We start from the raw sequence: 14264 nt of genomic DNA, 5'->3' as shown, positions 1-14264 counted from the left end.
ATTGAGCCACCCAGGCGTCCCTGCCTCTTCTTCTTTTAAAGATTTTATTTATTCATGAGAGACACAGGCAGAGGGAGAAGCAGGCTCCATGCCGGGACCCCGACGTGGGACTTGATCCTGGGACCCCAGGATCATGCCCTGGGCTGAAGGCAGGCGCTAAACCGCTGAGCCACCCCAGCCTCTTCTGCTTCTAAGGACTCTTGTGATTATATTGGGCCCACCTGGTTAATACAGGCTACTCTCCCTATTTTTTAGGGCAGCTGATTAGCAACTTGAATTTCATCTGTAACCTTGGTTCTCTTTGCCATGTGACTTAACACCATCACAGGTTCTGGGAATTAGTATGAGGATATCTCTGTGGGCAGGGCGTTATTGTGCCCGCCTCAGAATCCCTGAGGAATATTCCATGATCCACAAAATCTTCCCAGTTGTTGTGGGTCATTTTGGCTGGTGTCTCTCCTTCCTCACCTCTGGCCACCACAGAACTAGCTTCTCTGGGGTGTCCATTTCCCTGAGATCCTGCAACCCAAGAGTGGGCCCAGGCATCACCCAGATCCCCCAAGGCTCAGTTAAAACAGGATGAAAAAGTCACTGTAAGTCTGCTTAGCCAGGGAAACATGTTGACAAGTGTTAGGGTAGAAGGTGGAACCTGAGATTAGAGGTGTCAGGATGAACCTGGATCACAACTTGGGGGCTCGAGAGAGAGAGAGAGAGAAGGGTCAGAAAAGCAGTGGCATGAGAGGAGCCTGCTGGAAAGGTGCTGCAACCCCTGTGGAAGCAGGCCTGAGGCCGTCCCCCAGGGACAGAATGGCCATGGCCATTTTAGCTTGGGAAATGCTTGACTGAGAAGCCAACATTTGTATTTCTGTGACATAAATCCTCCGCATCTTCATGTGGCCCCCAAATTTCAGAAATACCTAGGACCCTGATGACTGCTTGTGGGCAGGGAGTCTTGGGGGAACTCTGGGAAGAGGCTAACAAGTGTGGTAGCCAAAGAGGGGTCATGGAGGTGTCAGCCACTCCTGCCTGGGGAACTTGCAGAAAAGCTGGAAGGGCTTTGGTCATCTCCAGTCCATGGAGCAGGACCTCCCAGGGAGGGTTTTGTCCCTTCCCTAGACTCTTTAGGGAAGAGCCAATCTCATCTAGAACTCAAGGGATGGCGAAAGTCCAACTGACCCTCAGATCTCACAGCTAAAGCCAGGCTGTACTCATTAATTGCATGTTCCTGAAGGCGTGGGGATAACAGGATGACATTCCAACATGAACACCAAAAGTGGCCAGCAGGTTTTCAGGCTCCTGGCACCCAAGGTGCTCTCCCCCAGGTTTCCCCCCTCTGTAGACTTACTGCTTCATAGAGGATTCACCTTTGACCATGTGGTGTCTACCTGAAGTCCAGTAACTCCCTCCATCCCCAGTTTAATCTTCTCAGGGCGGCGGGGGGGTGGGGGTGACTAGGTGTCAGGCATTGAGGGGGGCACTTGACGGGATGAGCACTGGGTGTTGTTCTGTATGTTGGCAAATTGAACACCAATAAAAAATAAAGTTATTAAAAAAAATCTTCTCAGGGCCCAAAGAAAGGGGGAAATGTTCTTTCTAATCCTCACCTCTCAGCTTCCAGGCCATTCCAAGCTGCATCTGGCACAAGTGGAACTGATAGATGTTTATGTTCCTCGGGGGTCGAAGGGTAGGCTATTTTTAAGGCTCTTGATACATGTTGCCAAATTGCCTTCTAGAAACCTCCTAGGAAGGTCCTTCTCCCTAGATGTCTGCCAGCACTAAGAATGGCCATTTATAACAAATCTCTGCCAATTTGATATGAAAAAGAAATCTCATTTTCATTTTCAGTTCTTTGATTACAAGCGAAGATATGTTTTTAAAATATACACATTTCTTCTTTTGAATGGGATGAGTAATAATGAAAAGCCTATTTCAATTGTCAAGTTCAAAATTTCAACTCACACGAAGAAGGGAAGGTGGTGTTATCTGTGCCACTTTTGTTATGAGAGTTTTGGCTAGGGGAGGGGAAAAGAGAAACACGAGAGAAAAGTGAGGAAGAGGCATGGGAGAAGCAGAGGAAATAAACTTGGGAAAAGAAGAGCTAAATAGGACACAACTCAGAATTGAAAAACATTTTCTCTCTTGAATGGGGTACAGAAAAGGGAGAGCAGGAAAAAAGTCTGAATTGATCTTTCTATGAGATTCTTCAAATAAATTGTAAATAGTACAATGAACTAAAAAAAAAAAAAAGAAAAAAGAAAAAAATAAGCACTGAAGACCATCAAATCCAGCAACAGACTCTGTGTGAGTAGGAAAGGGGGAGGGGAGATGGAATGGATCCTGTTCCCCTGAGCTGAAAATACAAGAAAATCCCTAATTTACATCTTGGAACTTAGATGTGCTCTTCCAGGATTGTGCTCAAGCTCTGGGATTGTGTTCTTGTCCTACACACCGGAGCACGCCTGGCTCACGTCCCAGGTCAAAACTACAGTGGTGCCGACCAGAGGGGCAGATGTACTATCCGCTGTTGGCTGCCAGGCAGGTGCTCCAGGTGACAGTTCAGAATGGCACCTGGACAGCTAATGGCTCTCTGTGGATTGGGTGTGAAAGGGGTGAGGGTGTTGGTCTGTGTTGTGGCCAAGGGTGATGGGGCTGTTGGGAAGGTGAATATACCAAAATCAGCTATGGGAAAGTTGGCAGTAGATTAGCTCAACCACAGTTCAGCATCAACCTACGTCAATTCTAATTTACCTTGTGGGGTTCACTAAAATAGGTGACTCAGGTGTTGAGCTTGGGAGCGTATCTCAAAGGACTTGAGTAGAGTTCTACTAAAGAACCACACTGAACACCCACCTGCCATGGCCCTGACTGACCCAGGAGGTCCCCAAGGGTGGACCAGTCCTGTTTGTGTCAACACCAGGGCAGACAGTCCCCCGGCTGCAGCCTGGTCTTGCCCGGGACACCGTGCCCAGTTGCCAGGAGTCAGCTCCAGCCAACTTTCTTCCATGGATTTCTTCCCTTCGCCCACTCCCACTGACCTCGTGACATCTCAGCCCAATCCTTCAGGATGCATCTCTGCTGTCAAGGACACTTTTTATTTTTTTTAAGGATACTTTTTGAAAACCAGATTTATTTTAGAGAGTGAGTGAGTGAGCGAGCATGGGACCAGGGAGACGGAGAGAGAATCTCAGGCAGACTCCCTGCTGTACACGTGGCCCGACTTGGGGCCCAGTCTCAGGACCCTGAGGTGGTGACCTGAGCCGAAGTCAAGAGTCGCTGGGTGCTTAACAGACTCTAGCCACCCAGGCCCCCCTGTTAAGGACACTTTTTTTAAAAAAAGATTTTATTTATTCATGAGAGGCAGAGAGAGAGAGAGAGAGGGAGGGAGAGAGAGAGACAGAGACACAGGCAGAGGGAGAAGCAGGCTCCATGCAGGGAGCCCGACGTGGGACTCGATCCCGGGACTCCAGGGTCACACCCTGGGCCAAAGGCAGGTGCTAAACCGCTGAGCCACCCAGGATCCCCTGTTAAAGACACTTTTTGATGCAACTGTGTGCCATCATTGTAGGAACCAAAATCAGAAGGTCAGCCTTTGCTATCATCCACCACCCAGTTCATACTCAGATTTCCCGCTGATTGTCTCAAAAGTGTCTTTTTTTTTTTTTTTTTACAGCTGGTTTATTCGAATCAGGTCAGGACTCAAATGAGGGCACCTTTGGGGGGAGATGGGTTGCATTCTCTAACATCCATCCCCCCCTGCCTTTCTTTCCATGTCCTTGGTTTGTTGAGGAAACCGAGTCATTGGTCTGGAGGTACCTGTTCCACGCACAGCAGATAATGGAATCCCCTCCCCGCCATGCCCCCCGGAACCCGCTCCATCCGCAGGTGGCTGCCCCCCTGCACCCCCTCCCTCCCTACCTCTCCCTCTCAAGTCCCGGCCACCCCATCGCGCCTCCCCCTAACGTGTTCTGCAGGGCTTTCCTCTCTACCCACGCTGTGTTTTGCACAGGTCACCTGAGCCTCTGGCTCTTCTAGAGTGTTCTCTCTGCTTGCCATTGACCAGGCTCAGCGACCACAGAGCAGAACCCGGGCCTGGGCCAGCAGGCCCCGTCCCTCCCTTAGAGGTCGCCGAGGGCGCAGTGCAGGCTCCCTGGGGAGAACAGGTATCTGCCTTCTGCACTAGGTAGCGCCAGTGGTCGGGATGGAGTCTTCATTCAGCGCTGCACTGCATCTCAAGGGCATCTAGAAGATTCCTCGTGTGACCACAGGCCGTGGGCCTTCTGTGTCATCTTTGAGACACTGGCCTGTGCCTGAGGAGTCGTGGGAGCGCCCCACGTGAGTCTGTGACGAACGCGCAGGTGTATTCCCCTTACTCCCGGGAGATGGTCTGAGCCTCTTGGCTGACATCAGGCGGCGCTGAGTCATTCTTGGGGCTCCCTCTCACGCACGGCGTTCTCACTCTCGCTCTGAGGAGTAGCTCTCGTGCCGTGGCACAGTCATCTCGGCTGTGGGCTGTGGATGTTTCCCTCTGAACTAACCGCAGTGGTTACTGGAACCGTGTCCCCTCCAATCTCCTCTGTGAGCTTCCCCCCTGCACCTCCAGACTTGTGGGGTTTCCCTGGGGATCCGCGTCTTCACACTCAGGAGGCCGGACACATCCCTGTGCAAAGACTCGGAGGGGGGGATGGGACCCTCGTGTCTTCACTCTTTTCCCAGGACTTAACTTCCGGTGTGAGGACCCCACTCTTGGTTAACTCTGGATTCTCCTCTTTCCCCAGGGTTGCATGGGTGTGGGGGTGAGGCTGCGTAGGGAGTGTGGGCCCAGTCAGCCTCCTGTCCTTGGGATTTTTGATCCGTGTTGAGTGACATCCACAGAGGTGCCCTGGCCACACGAGGCCTGGCCTATCAGGTCCCACAGGCTACATCAACCTGTCCCCATTCCTTCTAGGCTTGAATGCTCAATGACTTCCTCCCAGCTCACGAACTCAGGGTTCAGCTGCAGTCCCTGATCTAGAACCCCCAGGCTGACAGGATGAGGCTCCTCATGGTTTCCCACCTCGTTGGGTGTGCGGGGGGTCAGACAGGTGCTCCCCTGCCAGGCTGGGTCGCTGAGATCTCTGGGAGGCTCCACAGCTGCCCCTGTCTCTGTCTGGGCTGGAGAAGCGATGCCACCACCATCCTCTCTTTGGGGTCTTCACACCCTACTGGGGGCCCCGTCCTGGCCTCCCCTTGGGGCTCCGCTCCCTCCGTGGGCATGGAGGAGGCAGGCACAGGGCTTCCTCTCAATGACCCGCCAGCATCTTGGGGTGTTTGCAAGGGGCCATTGTAATGAGGTCGGTGAGGCCAGGAGGGGCAGGGTGGCCAGTGAAGAGCTGCCAGAGGAAAGATGGCGGCCCAGGGGCCTTGACAGTTGTTGGAGGGCAGCTCAGAGCCGTGCGGGTGGAGCAGCACGTGACCTGGGGGTGGCCAGAGGGGTTCAGGATTCCTTGGGCATTTGCTGAGAGATGATGAAGGACCTAGAGAAGAGGCTTGAGGGCCAGCTGCTCTTGTGAGGAGAGTCCACTAGATCCCCCAAGCAAGGTTCTCTCATCCCAGAGGGATGTTGTTAAGCTCACAGAAGTTCTAGGAAAAACCATTCAGTCACAGGTGGGAGAGAAGTTGATTCCCCCCTTTCCACATTGGTAAGCTGTGGCCTGGTGTCCAGCCTCAGGTAATTTCTCTCACTGTCCTGGGAAGGCTTCTCGAGGTCCCTCCTGGGACCCTGGTGGTGCACGGATGTCACTGTGTGAGTGATGAATGACAGAAGGGTCCTAGGGGAGAGGTTTCCTTCCTGACTCTCCTCAGTTGTTCTGACTACTGGGCCTGGCGGAGGAAGCCTGGGGCACCCCTGCCTGGCTCAGCACATCCTAGTGCAGAGGCCCAGGGGCACTCAGCTCTCCAGCTTCTTGCTTCTTGGCACCATTGTCACCTCTGCTGCCCAGACCCCCACCTCCCTGGTCCAGGGATGCCCAGAGATAAACATGGGTCCCTTGTTCCTCCTAGAGAATTCCCGAGTCCAGATATCTTAGAGACACCCGAGCTCAGGGACTGGCCGAGTTCTTGATCCTCCCATGGAGGCCAGCCCCATGGAGGGGCTCCTGGGGGAGGGAGGATGTGCACAGGAAGGTGGGCCATGCCAGGGCACCAGCTGGCCAGGCTCTCAGGCAGTGTCCCTGGGAGAACCAGCTAGGATGCTGTTCCCTGGTCCCCTGGATGGGGCCCAACATGGGCTGGCCTAGGTCATGGAGAAGCTCTGCCCCAGGACAAGCACCCCTGGTTCCAGCCTGAGCGCTGCCTCCCATGGCCTCCCACGGGGCCTCGGCTTCCTCATCCCCACAGTGGGCACAGCTGTGCTGCAGGCACGGCCTCCGGCTCTCCTCTCTCTCTCTCTCTCCCTCTCTCTCTCTCAAGAATCCTCTGCCTGTGAGGTCACAAGGACAAATCCTCAAGGAACAGAGGCAGGCAGACCTTAGGTTCCGGAACCCTGGTTGGACTCTCACCTGTTCCCATGCAGCGATGAGGAGAAGGCAGCTCTACTACTCTCCTGCTGCCCCCAGCCCTCCCCCCTCCCCTCCCCCTCCCCCGGCCCCCTCCCCGCTCCCTGCTGCTCTCCAGACCTGCCTCCTGCAGGCCCCCACCCTGGGCGCCCGGCCTGGCCCTCCTCCTGCTGGCCCAGCTCACCCGGCCAAGCTCCCGCCTCTCACCAGCTGGCCCCCTCCTCACCTGGAAGCCCACAGGGCCCCCTGGCCCCACAGCTCCCCTGGGGTCCCCTGCCGCCCCCGCCCTGCCAGGCCCCCTTCCCTGCCCTGCCTGTCCCCTTTCTTCCTGGCCTCCCTGTCTGCTCTTCGCTCTGCCTTTGCCCTGCGCCTCCCTTCTGGCCCTGGGCTGGCCTCCAGCCACCTGGCCAGACTGCTCAGCTGCCCCTCCTCCCCTCCCACCCAGTCACCTCCTCCCACCCCCGCCCCACCCTCGGGCCATCCTGCAAGCCGGCCCAGGGGCCTGGCACCCCTGCCAGGGGGCACCTGCCTCTCTCGCAGCAGCCTGGTGAGGCGGGCACCTGCCGGGCACGGGGAGCAGCAGGGACCTGGCAGCTGCAGGGCAGCCCCGGGGGCCCTCGGGTGCTCCAGGGAGGCCCCACCTCCCCAGTGAGTTCTCAGCCCCGTGGGGGATCCGTCCTGGGTCACCCGGCAGGGGCCCCTCCTCGGGATTGGTCCGCGGGCCCAAGAAAACGTGACAAACTGCTCTGTGTCCACACTCGGGCCCCTCCAGGCTTTCAGATTGCCCACTGGGAGGGGGCGGCTGGGCTCGGTGGACTCAGGGTACCTTGCCCCGCAGGGCTGATCCCCTCCCTGGGGCCAAGGGCAGCCCCCCTCGTTCAGAAGGAACAGCGGTACCCGGTGCCTGCTGTATGCCCCATTCCCCAGGCCGGCCTCCCCAGGAGACAGCGGTCAGGGCTGCCCTTGGCGGAGGGGGGCTGTGGCAGAGGGAGGAGGGGTGAGGCCCGGCTAGAAGGTGCTGGGGCCTGGAGGCCGGGGTGGGGCTGGGACCCTTCACCGAGCAAAGCACCCTGCGCACTGTGAGTCCTGGGCACTCATAGGGCGACTGCTTAGCTCTGCAGTCGTAGCTCGCCTGTCAGGGTCCTGCTGGGTCTGGACCGTGTTCCTGCAGCCTCCCTGGGGGCAGCTGTAGGCTCCTGGGTGCCGTGGGAGAGAGTTCCAGCTAGAGGGGAAGGCTGTCTGGAGGGGCTTCTCTGAGCCTCCTGGGCCTCAGGGTCTCCACACCCTCCTTAATTCCCTTCCCTGCAGGCCCCAGGGCCATCAGGGCTACTCCCGTTTCCCCCCCTTCCCCCAGGACAGAAGCAAGAAAATGCTGGACCAGCCAGAAATGGGGGGACCCATGTTTATACTCTTCTGTCTGCCCAGGTGGGCCAGACAGCCTGAATGGGGATGGCCAAAAAGCAGCAGTGCGTCCTGCTAGGAAGGTGAGTACTGGCCAAGCACGGGGAGGGAGGACCTCCCAGGACCCTGCAGAGCACAAGCTCCCTGGCCTCCCCAAGCAGGACGCAGCCTGGGGTGCTCAGGGCCCAGAATTATACTTCCTTTTGCTTCCTGTAGACCTCTTAGTCTTGATAATGACCTTCCTGGGAGGGTGAAAGTTCATGCTCTAAAAATCAATCCTCTGACTGGTGCCTCTTCTCTAGGATTTATGGGCCAGGGGAGCCCAGATTCCTCTCACTGATGGCCTCGAGTTTGTAGACAATCATAAAGTGAATGCGGTCTGCCAGGAAACCCCAACCTTGAGCTGTAAATTCTAATGCCTAGGGCCAATGGGGAGATGGCGGAGAAGGAGGGCACCCCTCAATAAGATCCTGAGCCCACAGTCTTCTCTGGGGCTGTGGTTCCACCCTGAGTGGAACCTCTGCTGGGCCTTGGTCCAGGCACAGGCCAAAGAACCTGCTCCATCTGCATCCTCCAGGCCCAGTGTGGCAGGAATCTGGGGTGTCACCCAGATCAAGTGTCAGGGGGATTGGCTCTTTCTGGAGCCCAGCAGGGCCAGTTTGACCCTGGGCCCACTGGACATAGCTCTGAGTGCTGCTGGGTGGGGATGGCACCCAGAATCACCGTAGTGACCCTGTTTCCAGAATAAGAACCTGCCCTCCCCAGTGTGTATAACTTCCATACTTACTTACTCTACCTGACTTTTTACCTCTGTTCTGTCTTTATATACAGACACACACACACAGACACACACACATGCACACACACATGCACACACACCTCTCCAAAGAGCAGGGTTCTCTTTTTTCACTTCCGACCACACACAGATTTGTTGTCCTTCCCTCTTAATGGATCTTCAGACACTTTACTTTGGGGTCAAGGGGCCCTCTGGCCTCCTGCTCAGCCGCCATAAAGATACGCTTATGAACATCTAGGGAACCAGTGGGCATGAGGCCCAGATTTCTGTGGCCCTGGGGACCTGGGTAGCCTTCAGGATACAGTCTTCATAAGACAACAGAAGTGGAACGACTCCTATGAAGATCACCTCAGAGCTCTCTCGCTCTTTTTGGTTTGGAAGCTTCTCTGGGAAACGTCTGGTGTTTGTCGTTCCCAGGACCCTCCCCTGGGGCCATGATACCTTGTGCTCCCCTGGGCACCAGCATCTCAGACAGGGCTGACAAGGACAGAGCTGTGCAATGTCCTCCCAAGTAAGGAAACCAATGACCCGACAACTCCTTGGATCCATGAGAAAGGAGCCCTGTTGCCTAGAGCACCCCAGCCTCCTGCCCTGGGTGGTAGCAAGCACTGGGTTCTCAGACGCTCAGCCAGGCCCCACTGCTAAGAAGGGCTGAATGTTAGCTCATCCATCGCTGTCCATCTTGCACACTTGTCCTCTTAAGACAAGCTTCCAAGATGCATGATGCTTCCAGCCTCAGGTGGTGAGATGGGAGTCATGTTGTAGCCGGCTTTCCTTGCCAAGTGCTACTTGGGGGCAACATTTAATGAGCTCTGAAGAGAGGTCAGGCCCTCCTGCTTTAACTGGAAGTTGTGTACTGAGACCTGGAATAGATAGATGTAGGTGGAATCAGGGTTCTCATGAACAGACGATTGGACTTGGAGGTCTTATTTCCTCCCAAAATGATGTCCTTCAATGGCTCAAGAGGAACGGAAAGAAACAAGGTCATGAGATTCTATGGAGAGCTTATGGCTGCCCCAGGGTGTGGAGGGCGGCTTGGTATAAGGGCCCAGAGCCGCCTCCAAGCCCGGCCCTTTGCCTACTGCTTGGGATTCTGATAGTCACCAAAGCAGGTAGAATTAAGCCAAAAGAGTCCCTGGAATCTTCCCTTACTCTCCTCCTGATTCCAGTATCCCCAGCACCAGCTAAGCTGCCCCAGCCTTTTCTTCCTTCAGATGAGATGCCCTCAGGAAGTAGCAAATATTTTCCAAAGCAATATAAAATAGTTGTTAAAACCACTTCATAGAAAATCAGGGCAAAAGGCTAAGGTATGCAGGGCCGGCTCAACTGTCTTCTTCATCTGGTTATAGAAAGAGAACGTTGATTGTGCTTCTTATATATTTTAGGAGTAAACAGCATTGCATGGTCTATTGTAAAGAAACGGATCCTGTATGAAGCCCATCCTGACAGCTTTACCTCAAGTGGCAGTTCAAGAGGCTGGCTTGCTTGGCCAGCTTTTTATGTGAAGTGTTACATGAACCTCCTTCCCCCCCAATTATTAATGTGAGAATGACTAACCAAATTTTAAAGGATTCAAACATCTTGCTCTCCTTGGTCAATTCTCTATTTTATTTGATTTCGACAGCACCTACTTTACATAGTTTATAGATTTTGAGAAATTCACATTAATGTTCTAGATGAAGACTTTTGCCACATGGCGTTTTTTTGAGCAAGCCAGGACAAGACTCTTCAATGACTCGCATTTTTACCCGGAACCACACAGAGAAAATTACAAATTATTATATACTACCTTCCCGTTTAATGTTTCTGGCAAATGACATAAGGCCCAACCTAGAATCAGGGCCATCTTATTCAAGGAAACCAATTTAAAATTTGTTACATTTGTGTTTAATTATTAACATGTATTTTAAAATTTAATAAGCTTGGGAGACTAGGGAGGCAAAAGGAAAATCAGGGAAATATTTTTCTTTGGCATAGGATATCTGGCTCAATTTAGACTAAAGAGTTATTACTTATATAAGAGGAGTCATCATAAATATTGATTACTTACCACTTTGTACAAACCACCTAATAAGCCCGTGGCAGCTTGGCTGATAAAGTTCTAGTAATTCGTTTTTGTTTTTTTGTTTTTTGTTTTTGTTATGACAAGCTTTGAAAGCCAGTTTATCTTTAGGGATCATGCCGGACTCAAAAGTTTTTATAGACAATTGATTTTCATAAACTAAACCTACTTCTTGATGCTTTCCTTGGTGATCTGAGTGGGTAGGACCTCTAAAGACATCCCTGCCAATACATGTTCTCGATTTCCCCTCTCAAGAGTTAGTACTGGCCCCTCCCTCACCTTCAAGGCTCTTTCGAATGTTGGCTAGCCTTTTGCCTTGATTCTTCTTTTTGTGATTTTTGTGACTTGTAGTTCTACCTCTGACCAGCTCCTTTCTGTCTTCATGGGTTCCAGTCTTTCCACCAAGCCTGTTACTAGTTCTCTTACTTGGAGTCAGCTCCTTGCTTATTTTCTTACACTATGAATTATTTCCTACAAACCCGCAAGCCTCCTCCACTCTCCGTACCTTGATCACTCCCCCCTTCTGTATCTCCATGGAGAGTGGGTGGCATTTTGGGGTATCCCAAATCCTTGACTCTAAAGTGGAACTGCTTTCCTTTCAGCCTTGTCCTGATGCCCCAACCTGATGCATCTTCTTTTGAGTTCTCTATGAGTCACCTAGTCCCTGTGTCAGAAACCTCAGAGCCAAGCAAACACCCTTGCTTCGTTTTGGTCCCCTGGTCTCCGAACCGTTACTGGAATCCACATTCCCTTCCATCTCTGCTCCACCCTCAGTTGTGTGAGGGTACATGCCCATGTGCATGTGTGTCTGTGGGATTCAGTTCAGGTACCATCTCCTTCAAGAAGCCTTAGAGTATAAAGAAAGTTTTATTTATCTATGTATCCCCAATGGCATGCACATGGCAGGTCCCCATCAGTGCTTTACCAATGAACTGAAACATCATATGTGAAGCTGGATCTTTCCAAAGTGGTAATTAAGGGCGGTGCCTGGGTAGCTCAGTCGGTTTTAAACTTGACCTTTGACTCAAGTCATGGTCCCAGGGTCCTGGGATGGAGCGCAGCTCTGGGCTCCTTGCTCAGTGGGGACCTGAGTGGGGAGTCTGCTTCCCCCTCTCCCTCTGCCTGCTGCTCCACTTGCTTGTGCTTTGTCAAATTAAGTAAAATTTAAAAAAATGGCAAATTAGCAACAGTGTGTCCTCCGTATTCCTCCAGATTCCTCTTGCTTCTACAGAGAAGGTATCTTAAGCTCTGGAGACAGTGACCTTATTCTCTGTGGCTAGCTAGATTTAATTTTTATTTGCCCATTTTGCAGAAGTCTAGGAAAAGAGAATTTCCTCCCATCGGTTGCATTTTCTTTCCTGATTCCCATAAATTGTGAACTGGTTGTTTATGCGAATCATTGTAATCCCCTTAAAAAATTCCATTCAAGTTTATTTTCTTAACGCTATGGTATAGCTTATGTACTATCCCATGTAGCTAAAAATCAAATGCAATTTTTTTCATGAAAGATACATCATAATTAACCAAATGTGTCACTTTTGTAAGCACTGTGTTGCTCATTTCTCATCTATGATTCTCCATAAGATTCATTCTTTGTTTTTATTGGGTTGGGGACTCTTTGAAAACCAAATGACCTTTGGAAGGGAGCCTGCAGGAATATTTTCAATTTCTCCAACTGCATCCTGGGGCGGTCAGGAAGTCTGGGGGTTTTCCCCTGGCCTGTGGCTGCCTTGAGTAGATTGGATTGTGCCATAGGGCAGGAAGGCGCCTCTTTATGTCACTGTCACTGGCTCAGGCCAAATTTGCTAGTCCCCTGGCTCTGTCCCCTCTGTCTCTTGAATGATCTGCCCCTTTTCTCCTGTTAAGGGCTCTGGGCATGGGGTGCTTGGGACACCAGGACTGTGGTCGTGGGGAGGGACAGGAGACCGTGGGTCAGCTGTGTGGTGATAGAGCTGCATAGGATCTACGTGTGGTTCAGGGCTGTGCCATCTGAGAGTGTAAGCCTTGTGTGTGTGAGCATGCGTAGTTTTCTGACTTTAGATCTCCTTACACATTTGCATGATTTGTCTGAGTATTTTGTGTGATTTGACAAATATGTATATTTGAATGTGAGTGTGTCTAGGAGGGAATAAATGTGTGTGTGTGTGTGTGTGTGTGTGTGTCCTTGAGGATGTGTGAGAGGGAGCTTGGTCCTTGTGTCTCTGTACATGTGTATTTGAACGAGTTTGTGTGTGTGTGTGTGTGTGTGTGTGTGTATCTAGGTTGGGGTATGTCTCTGGGTGTGTACATGTGTGGGGGTACATGCCCATGTGCATGTGTGTCTGTGGGTGTGCGTGCATCTCAGGGTGGGTGTGCGTAATTCTGGCTGCAAGCCCCTGAAGGTCTGAGGGAAGACCACACAACACAGCACGATAATTCTAGACTCGGGGACTGAACTCACTGGGCAAAGCCCCCTTTATGCAAAGTGGCGTGCTACCCGTGGGAGGCCCGCTAGGAGCCGGTTAAGGAGGACAGACTTCGTGACAGAGAAAACAATGAGCAGACATGTGGAGTCCCGTCATCCCTCACCTCCTGGGCCCTCATCCGCACCGGAGCCTGGGCTGGGGCTGGGGCTGGGGGCGGCTGCGGGCCCAGGGACCACACACTCTGGTTTCATGTAACCCAAAGCTGCTTGTCCGAAGGTTCCAGACATTCCCACGTGCTGACAACCAAGTGCAGCCCAAGTAACACGCAGCCCCTTTGTCTCCCCCCTGGCCCTGGGGGCCTTTTCTCAGAAATGTGGCTCACGGGGGTGTTGAAACGGGGGCCTGCTAGCCATCTGTGAGGGCAGGAGGGAAAGTACCCCCCCCCCCCAGTCGTCCAGACACAGGAGTCTCTACAGGGAAGCCTCCTGCCGGTGCTCATTTGTCCAGGCAGAGAAAAGGAGGGACCCGAGTGCATCCTGGGAGCCCAAGAGCATCAGGGCCTCCTGGCCAGGGAGAGGGGACCCTGTTGACAGAGAAACCCGTAGACTGATAGAGGGCCGGTTCCCGAAGCTTCCTCACTGGCCTGAGGTGGCCAGCTAAGCCATGTTTGTCAGGGACCGTAGGCCCAGGGCATCCAGGTGGTCACCCTCACCCCACCCCAGGTAGCACTGGGGTCTCCTGAGGAGAAGCCGCCTCTTGCCGAGGAAGTATCCTCACTGGGTGCATTGTGTGGGGTCTAAGGATTGGGGCAAGTCTGGGGATTTTGCTCACCCCCCTCAGACTGGCCGAGCCCAGGTTTTCCTGCTGCGCCTGGCCTGTGTCCACTTTCCCCACCACCAGGAGCTGGGGCTGGGGCTTTCCGTGGAAGATTCAGGCTGATAACAGCTGTTGATCACTTCTGATTGGTCTCCGGACCTACCTCCCCGAGGTCCTGTGGCAGAAAAAGCCAGTGGAGGCCAGGTGTGTGGGTGTGTGGGTGTTTGGTTGGTTGGGTCGGGGAGGAGGTG

The 14264-nt window shown here is 53.2% G+C and overlaps 1 protein-coding gene across 8 annotated transcripts in view; it reads left to right on the top strand.

The window, feature by feature from the left end:
* GPR55 (G protein-coupled receptor 55) overlaps nt 1-14264 on the top strand; it is a 68456-nt gene that overhangs the window by 30321 nt on the left and 23871 nt on the right. For 2 of the 8 annotated variants that reach the window (XR_012016683.1, XR_012016684.1), the window contains 3 exons: nt 4181-4332; nt 7888-8017; nt 10116-10314. The exons of 2 other annotated variants lie outside the window; for them this stretch is intronic. The gene's annotated coding sequence lies outside the window, so the exon portion shown is untranslated. Of the gene's footprint in view, nt 1-4180; nt 4333-6595; nt 7182-7887; nt 8018-10115; nt 10315-14264 lie in introns of those variants that run through there. 4 more of the 8 variants (XR_012016687.1, XR_012016686.1, XR_012016685.1 and 1 more) reach the window with 4 other exon arrangements.

This window comes from Canis lupus, chromosome 24, assembly GCF_048164855.1.
Source record: "Canis lupus baileyi chromosome 24, mCanLup2.hap1, whole genome shotgun sequence".
Classification (NCBI taxonomy): Eukaryota; Metazoa; Chordata; class Mammalia; order Carnivora; family Canidae; genus Canis; species Canis lupus.
This window is presented reverse-complemented; position numbering and strand designations above follow the sequence as displayed.